Genomic DNA, 9,226 nt, shown 5'->3' on the forward strand with positions numbered 1-9,226 from the left:
GGCCACCTGAACTTGGTCCTTCCCATGGTAGCGGTCATGAACGTGGAGGCGCTCGAGATCACTTGTCAGATGATCGGATGCACCAGAGTCGAGGTGCCAGTACTGTTCGTTGGAGGATATCGATGCAGAGTTGCCGGTGCGCTGCTGCTGCTGATCATAGCGCCGGCGACAATTACTCGCGTCATGCCCCCATATGTCGCAGATCTGACACTGGGGGCGCCACCTGCGAGGCTGCGACGTCCTCCTCCGTTGCGGCCATTGTTGCCGCCATTGACGTCGTTGCGACGACGATCTTGGCCACCTCCATCGTGACCGCCAGACCCCTGTCCGTAGCCTCCTTGGACAGGGCCGTGCTGTCCCTGCGGGCCACTGATACGTCTCCGACGTATCGATAATTTCTTATGTTCCATGCCACATTATTGATGATATCTACATGTTTTATGCATACTTTATGTCATTATTATGCGTTTTCTGGAACTAACCTATTGACGAGATGCCGAAGGGCCGATTCTTTGTTCTGCTGTTTTTGGTTTCAGAAATCCTAGTAAGGAAATATTCTCGGAATCGGACGAAATCAACGCCCAGCATCTTAGGATCACGCGAAGCTTCCAGAACACCCGAGAGAGGCCAGAGGGGGGCCACAGGCCCACCAGACACTACCCTGGCGCGGCCAAGGGGGGGGGGGGGGGCTGCGCCCCCCTGTTGTGTCGTCGCCTCGTTGACCTTCCTACTCCGCCTCTTTGCCTATTTAAAGGTCCCTGACCTAAAACCTCGATACGGAAAAGCCACGGTACGAGAAACCTTCCAGAGCCGCCGCCATCGCGAAGCCAAGATCTGGGGGACAGGAGTCTCTGTTCCGGCACGCCGCCGGGACGAGGAAGTGCCCCCGGAAGGCTTCTCCATCAACACCACCGCCATCTCCATCAATGCTGCTATCTCCCATGAGGAGGGAGTAGTTCTCCATCGAGGCTCGGGGCTGTACCAGTAGCTATGTGGTTAATCTCTCTCCTATGTGCTTCAATACAATAATCTCATGAGCTGCCTTACATGATTGAGATTCATATGATGATGCTTGTAATCTAGATGTCATTATGCTAGTCAAGTGAGTTTTACTTATGTGATCTCCGGAGACTCCTTGTCCCACGTGTGTAAAGGTGACAGTGTGTGCACCGTGTGGGTCTCTTAGGCTATATTTCACAGAATACTTATTCACTGTTATGAATAGCATAGTGAAGTGCTTATTTATATCTCTTTATGATTGCAATGTGTTTTGTATCACAATATATCTGTGTGCTACTCTAGTGATGTTATTAAAGTAGTTTATTCCTCCTGCACGGTGTAATGGTGACAGTGTGTGCATCGTGTAGTACTTGGCGTAGGCTATGATTGTGATCTCTTGTAGATTATGAAGTTAACTATTGCTATGATAGTATTGATGTGATCTATTCCTCCCTTCGTAGTGTGAAGGTGACAGTGTGCATGCTATGTTAGTACTTGGTTTGGTTATGTTGATCTGTTATGCACTCTAAGGTTATTTAAATATGAACATTGAATATTGTGGAGCTTGTTAACTCCGGCATTGAGGGTTCGTGTAATCCTACACAGTTAGTGGTGTTCATCATCCAACAAGAGGGTATAGAGTCTAGCATCTATCTATTTATTCTGTTATGTGATCAATGTTGAGAGTGTCCACTAGTGAAAGTATGATCCCTAGGCCTTGTTCCTAAATACTGCTATCGCTGCTTGTTTCTTGTTTCTTTGCATCTTTACTTCCTGCAATATTACTACCATCAAGCACTTGCCTTGACAAGCACTTTTAAAGCGCCGTTACTCTTGCTCATACTTATTCATACCACCTGTATTTCACTACCTCTTCACCGAACTAGTGCACCTATTAGGTGTGTTGGGGACACAAGAGACTTCTTGCTTTGTGGTTGCAGGGTTGCATGAGAGGGATATCTTTGACCTCTTCCTCCCTGAGTTCGATAAACCTTGGGTGATCCACTTAAGGGAAACTTGCTGCTGTTCTACAAACCTCTGCTCTTGGAGGCCCAACACTATCTACAAGAATAGAAGCACCCGTAGACATCAAAGCACTTTTAAAGGCGCCGTTGCCGGGGAGGAAAGGTAAAAGGCACTCATACTCCGGTCCCAGGTAAAGTACTTTTCTGTTGCCGTTCTGTGTGTGCTCGAAGCTATTTCCTTTAGATCCTGCAATTGCATCTTTTTGTTTCTTGTTTACACTAGTTTGGCATAATGGACAACATTGAGCTTCTTATTCTATTTCCTGATTTAAGACACGGACGGTTTGATGCAAAAATTAAAAAACCCACGGAACATATTAGTATGAACACTTTGAATACCATTGTTGCTAATGATATAGAAAGTTCTAAGCTTGGGGAAGCTGGTTCTGATGAGCATGATCTTTTTAGTCCCCCAAGCATTGAGGAGAAAATTTACTTTGATGATACTTTGCCTCCTATTTATGATGATTATACTGATAGTAGTCTTTTAGTACCGCCTGTTATGGAGGATAAATTTGATTATGATTACAATATGCCTCCTATATTTGATGATGAGAATAATAATGATAGCTACTTTGTTGAATTTGCTCCCACTATTACCAATAAAATTGACTATGCTTATGTGGAGGGTAATGATACTTTTATGTATGTGAATAAAGATGTTTTATGTGATACTTATATTGTTGAGTTTGCTCATGATGCTACTGAAAGTTATTATGAGAGAGGAAAATATGGTTGTAGAAATTTTCATGTTACTAAAATACCTCTCTATATGCTGAAATTTTTGAAGTTACACTGGTTTTATCTTCCTATGCTTGTTACTTTGCTCTTCATGAACTTGTTTATTTACAAGATTCCTATGCATAGGAAGTGGGTTAGACTTAAATTTGTTTTGAATTTGCTTCTTGATGCTCTCTTTTGCTTCAACTACTATTTCTTGGGAGAGCATCATTAAAATTGCTGAGCCTATCTTAATGGCTATAAAGAAAGAACTTCGTGGGAGATAACCCATGTGTTTATTTTGTTACAGTACTTTTATTTTGTATTTGAGTCTTGGGAGTTGTTACTACTGTAGCAACCTCTCCTTATCTTATTTTATTGCATTGTTGTGCCAAGTAAAGTCTTTGATAGCAAGGTTCATACTAGATTTGGATTACTGCGCAGAAACAGATTTCTTTGCTGTCACGAATATGGGCCTAATTCTCTGTAGGTACCTCAGAAAATTATGCCAATTTACGTGAGTGATCCTCAGATACGTACGCAACTTTCATTCAATTTGGGCATTTTCATTTGAGCAAGTCTGGTGCCACTTTAAAATTCGTCTTTACGAACTGTTCTGTTTTGACAGATTCTGCCTTTTATTTCGCATTGCCTCTTTTGCTATGTTGGATGAATTTCTTTGATCCATTAATGTCCAGTAGCTTTGTGCAATGTCCAGAAGTGTTAAGAATGATTATGTCACCTCTGAACATGTAAATTTTTATTGTGCACTAACCCTCTAATGAGTTGTTTCGAGTTTGGTGTGGAGGAAGTTTTCAAGGATCAAGAGAGGGAGATGATACAATATGATCAAGGAGAGTGAAAGCTCTAAGCTTGGGGATGCCCCGGTGGTTCACCCCTGCATATTTTAAGAAGACTCAAGCGTCTAAGCTTGGGGATGCCCAAGGCATCCCCTTCTTCATCGACAAATTTATCAGGTTCCTCCCTTGAAACTATATTTTTATTCGGTCACATCTTATGTACTTTACTTGGAGCGTCTGTTTGTTTTTGTTTTTGTTTTTGTTTGAATAAATGCTTGTGTGGGAGAGAGACACGCTCCGCTGGTTCATATGAACACATGTGTTCTTAGCTTTTAATGTTCATGGCGAAGGTTGAAACTGCTTCGTTAATTGTTATATGGTTGGAAACGGAAAATGCTACATGTAGTAATTGGTAAAATGTCTTGGATAATGTGATACTTGGCAATTGTTGTGCTCATGTTTAAGCTCTTGCATCATATACTTTGCACCTATTAATGAAGAAATACATAGAGCTTGCTAAAATTTGGTTTGCATAATTGGTCTCTCTAAGGTCTAGATAATTTCTAGTAAAGAGTTTGAACAACAAGGAAGACGGTGTAGAGTCTTATAATGTTTACAATATGTCTTTTATGTGAGTTTTGCTGCACCGGTTCATCCTTGTGTTTGTTTCAAATAAACCTTGCTAGCCTAAGCCTTGTATCGAGAGGGAATACTTCTCATGCATCCAAAATCCTTGAGCCAACCACTATGCCATTTGTGTCCACCATACCTACCTACTACATGGTATTTCTCCGCCATTCCAAAGTAAATTGCTTGAGTGCTACCTTTAAATAATTCAAAATTTATCACCTCTGATTTGTGTCAATGTTTTATAGCTCATGAGGAAGTATGTGGTGTTTATCTTTCATTCTTGTTGGGCAACTTTCACCAATGGACTAGTGGCTTCATCCGCTTATCCAATAATTTTGCAAAAGAATTTGGCGCGGGGTTCCCAGCCCCAATTAATCAACCTTCATTAATAATTCTCTTCACATGTTTTGCTCTGATTCATCAGTAAGCAACTTAATTTTGCAAATAGACACTCCTTCATGGTATGTGAATGTTGGAAGGCACCCGAGGATTCGGTTAGCCATGGCTTGTGTAAGCAAAAGGTTGGGAGGAGTGTCATCCATAAATAAAACTAAAATACATGTGTAAACAAAAGAGAAGAGGGATGATCTACCTTCTTTGGTAGAGATAACGTCCTTCATGGGAGCCGCTCTTTGAAGGTTTGTACGGCAAGGGGGTTAGAGTGCCCACTACCATTCGTTGACAACAACAAACACCTCTCAAAATTTTACTTTTATGCTCTCTTTATGTTTTCAAAACCAAAGCTCTAGCACAAATATAGCAATCAATGCTTCCCTCTGCGAAGGGCCTTTCTTTTACTTTTATGTTGAGTCAGTTCACCTATCTCTCTCCACCTCAAGAAGCAAACACTTGTGTGAACTGTGCATCGATTCCTACATACTTGCATATTGCATTTGTTATATTACTCTATGTTGACAATTATCCATGAGATATATATGTTATAAGTTGAAAGCAACCGCTGAAACTTAATCTTCCTTTATGTTGCTTCAATACCTTTTACTTTGAATTATTGCTTTATGAGTTAACTCCTATGCAAGACTTATTGATGCTTGTCTTGAAAGTACTATTCATGAAAAGTCTTTGCTTTATGATTCATTTGTTTACTCATGTCATTACCATTGTTTTGATCGCTGCATTCATTACATATGCTTACAATAGTATGATCAAGGTTATGATGGCATGTCACTCCAGAAATTATCTTTGTTATCGTTTACCTGCTCGAGACGAGCAGGAACTAAGCTTGGGGATGCTGATACGTCTCCGACGTATCGATAATTTCTTATGTTCCATGCCACATTATTGATGATATCTACATGTTTTATGCATACTTTATGTCATTATTATGCGTTTTCCGGAACTAACCTATTGACGAGATGCCGAAGGGCAGGTTCTTGTTTTCTGCTATTTTTGGTTTCAGAAATCCTAGTAAGGAAATATTCTCGGAATCGGACGAAATCAACGCCCAGCATCTTAGGATCACGCGAAGCTTCCAGAACACCCGAGAGAGGCCAGAGGGGGCCACAGGCCCACCAGACACTACCCTGGCGCGGCCAAGGGGGGGGCCCGCGCCCCCCTGTTGTGTCGTCGCCTCGTTGACCTTCCGACTCCGCCTCTTCGCCTATTTAAAGGTCCCTGACCTAAAACCTCGATACGGAAAAGCCACGGTACGAGAAACCTTCCAGAGCCGCCGCCATCACGAAGCCAAGATCTGGGGGACAGGAGTCTCTGTTCCGGCACGCCGCCGGGACGGGGAAGTGCCCCCGGAAGGCTTCTCCATCAACACCACCGCCATCTTCATCAACGCTGCTGTCTCCCATGAGGAGGGAGTAGTTCTCCATCGAGGCTCGGGGCTGTACCGGTAGCTATGTGGTTAATCTCTCTCCTATGTGCTTCAATACAATAATCTCATGAGCTGCCTTACATGATTGAGATTCATATGATGATGCTTGTAATCTAGATATCATTATGCTAGTCAAGTGGGTTTTACTTATGTTATCTCCGGAGACTCCTTGTCCCACGTGTGTAAAGGTGACAGTGTGTGCACCGTGTGGGTCTCTTAGGCTATATTTCACAGAATACTTATTCACTGTTATGAATAGCATAGTGAAGTGCTTATTTATATCTCTTTATGATTGCAATGTGTTTTGTATCACAATATATCTGTGTGCTACTCTAGTGATGTTATTAAAATAGTTTATTCCTCCTGCACGGTGTAATGGTGACAGTGTGTGCATCGTGTAGTACTTGGCGTAGGCTATGATTGTGATCTCTTGTAGATTATGAAGTTAACTATTGCTATGATAGTATTGATGTGATCTATTCCTCCTTTCGTAGTGTGAAGGTGACAGTGTGCATGCTATGTTAGTACTTGGTTTGGTTATGTTGATCTGTTATGCACTCTAAGGTTATTTAAATATGAACATTGAATATTGTGGAGCTTGTTAACTCCGGCATTGAGGGTTCGTGTAATCCTACACAGTTAGTGGTGTTCATCATCCAACAAGAGGGTGTAGAGTCTAGCATCTATCTATTTATTCTGTTATGTGATCAATGTTGAGAGTGTCCACTAGTGAAAGTATGATCCCTAGGCCTTGTTCCTAAATACTGCTATCGCTGCTTGTTTACTGTTTTACTACATCTTTACTTCCTGCAATATTACTACCATCAACTGCACGCCAGCAAGCACTTTTCTGGCGCCGTTACTACTGCTCATACTTATTCATACCACCTGTATTTCACTACCTCTTCGCCGAACTAGTGCACCTATTAGGTGTGTTGGGGACACAAGAGACTTCTTGCTTTGTGGTTGCAGGGTTGCATGAGAGGGATATCTTTGACCTCTTCCTCCCTGAGTTCGATAAACCTTGGGTGATCCACTTAAGGGAAACTTGCTGCTGTTCTACAAACCTCTGCTCTTGGAGGCCCAACACTGTCTAAAAGAGTAGAAGCACCCGTAGACATCAGCCACCACCCGTGGGACGACCGCCGCTAGGGCGAGGCGAGTCGCTCGCACGCCTAGAATTGTTGGTGTAGGGGCGAGTTGCGGCGTTAACCGAGGAGGTCCAGTCCTCGGGATCTGCCTGCTGCTGCTTCTGGAGGCCCTCATAGTTGAGGACGTTCTTGTAGAACATGGCCAGGGTGATAGGCGTAGTCGCGAAGTCCATGGACGCCGCGATCGGGTTGAAAGCAGTTCCCAACCCGGTGAGCATGTAGTCGATGATCTCGTCATCGCGAAGAGGGGATCCGGCGGCGGCCATGGCGTCGGCGAGGGCCTTCACCTTCTGCATATACTCGCCGGCGGACTTGTCTCCCTTCTTCAGCCCTTGAATCTCGCATCGAAGAGCGTCGGCGGAGAACATGGTGTGAACGGCGCTCCAGGCTGCCGCTACCGTGGTGCGACCGATGAGCTGGGCCGAGACATCTTCGTGCATCGACCCGAGGAGATGGCCGAGGACGCGCTGGTCCAAGGTCCACCACTGCGCGTACGCGGGGTTCGCGACGTCGCGCGCTGCGTCACCGGTGCCTTCCCGGATGGTGCTCGGGGGTGCCGGGGCCGAGCCGTCGAGGAAGCCATGAAGACGTGCTCCGGCGAAGGTGGGAAGGGCAAGCGCCTTCCACGGCATGAAGTTGCTGCCGTTCAGGCGAACGGCGATGGCCGGAAGGACCGGCACTGCCGCCTGATGTCTACGGGTGCTTCTATTCTTGTAGACAGTGTTGGGCCTCCAAGAGCAGAGGTTTGTAGAACAGCAGCAAGTTTCCCTTAAGTGGATCACCCAAGGTTTATCGAACTCAGGGAGGAAGAGGTCAAAGATATCCCTCTCAAGCAACCCTGCAACCACAAAGCAAGAAGTCTCTTGTGTCCCCAACACACCTAATAGGTGCACTAGTTCAGCGAAGAGATAGTGAAATACAAGTGGTATGAATGAATATGAGCAGTAGTACGGCGCCAGAAAAGTGCTTGCTGGCGTGCAGTTGATGGTAGTAATATTGCAGGCAGTATAAATGCAGTAAAACAGTAAACAAACAGTGATAGCAGTATTTAGGAACAAGGCCTAGGGATCATACTTTCACTAGTGGACACTCTCAACATTGATCACATAACAGAATAAATAGATAGATGCTAGACTCTACACCCTCTTGTTGGATGATGAACACCACTAACTGTGTAGGATTACACGAACCCTCAATGCCGGAGTTAACAAGCTCCACAATATTCGATGTTCATATTTAAATAACCTTAGAGTGCATAACAGATCAACATAACCAAACCAAGTACTAACATAGCATGCACACTGTCACCTTCACACTACGAAAGGAGGAATAGATCACATCAATACTATCATAGCAATAGTTAACTTCATAATCTACAAGAGATCACAATCATAGCCTACGCCAAGTACTACACGATGCACACACTGTCACCATTACACCGTGCAGGAGGAATAAACTACTTTAATAACATCACTAGAGTAGCACACAGATAAATTGTGATACAAAACACATTGCAATCATAAAGGGATATAAATAAGCACTTCACTATGCCATTCATAACAGTGAATAAGTATTCTGTGAAATATAGCCTAAGAGACCCACACGGTGCACACACTGTCACCTTTACACACGTGGGACAAGGAGTCTCCGGAGATCACATAAGTAAAACCCACTTGACTAGCATAATGACATCTAGATTACAAGCATCATCATATGAATCTCAATCATGTAAGGCAGCTCATGAGATTATTGTATTGAAGCACATAGGAGAGAGATTAACCACATAGCTACCGGTACAGCCCCGAGCCTCGATGGAGAACTACTCCCTCCTCATGGGAGACAGCAGCATTGATGGAGATGGCGGTGGTGTTGATGGAGAAGCCTTCCGGGGGCACTTCCCCGTCCCGGCGGCGTGCCGGAACAGAGACTCCTGTCCCCCAGATCTTGGCTTCGCGATGGCGGTGGCTCTGGAAGGTTTCTCGTACCGTGGCTTTTCCGTCTCGAGGTTTTAGGTCAGGGACCTTTAAATAGGCGAAGAGGCGGAGTCGGAGGGCTGACGAG

Source organism: Lolium perenne, chromosome 1 (genome assembly GCF_019359855.2).
Source record: "Lolium perenne isolate Kyuss_39 chromosome 1, Kyuss_2.0, whole genome shotgun sequence".
NCBI lineage: Eukaryota > Viridiplantae > Streptophyta > Magnoliopsida > Poales > Poaceae > Lolium > Lolium perenne.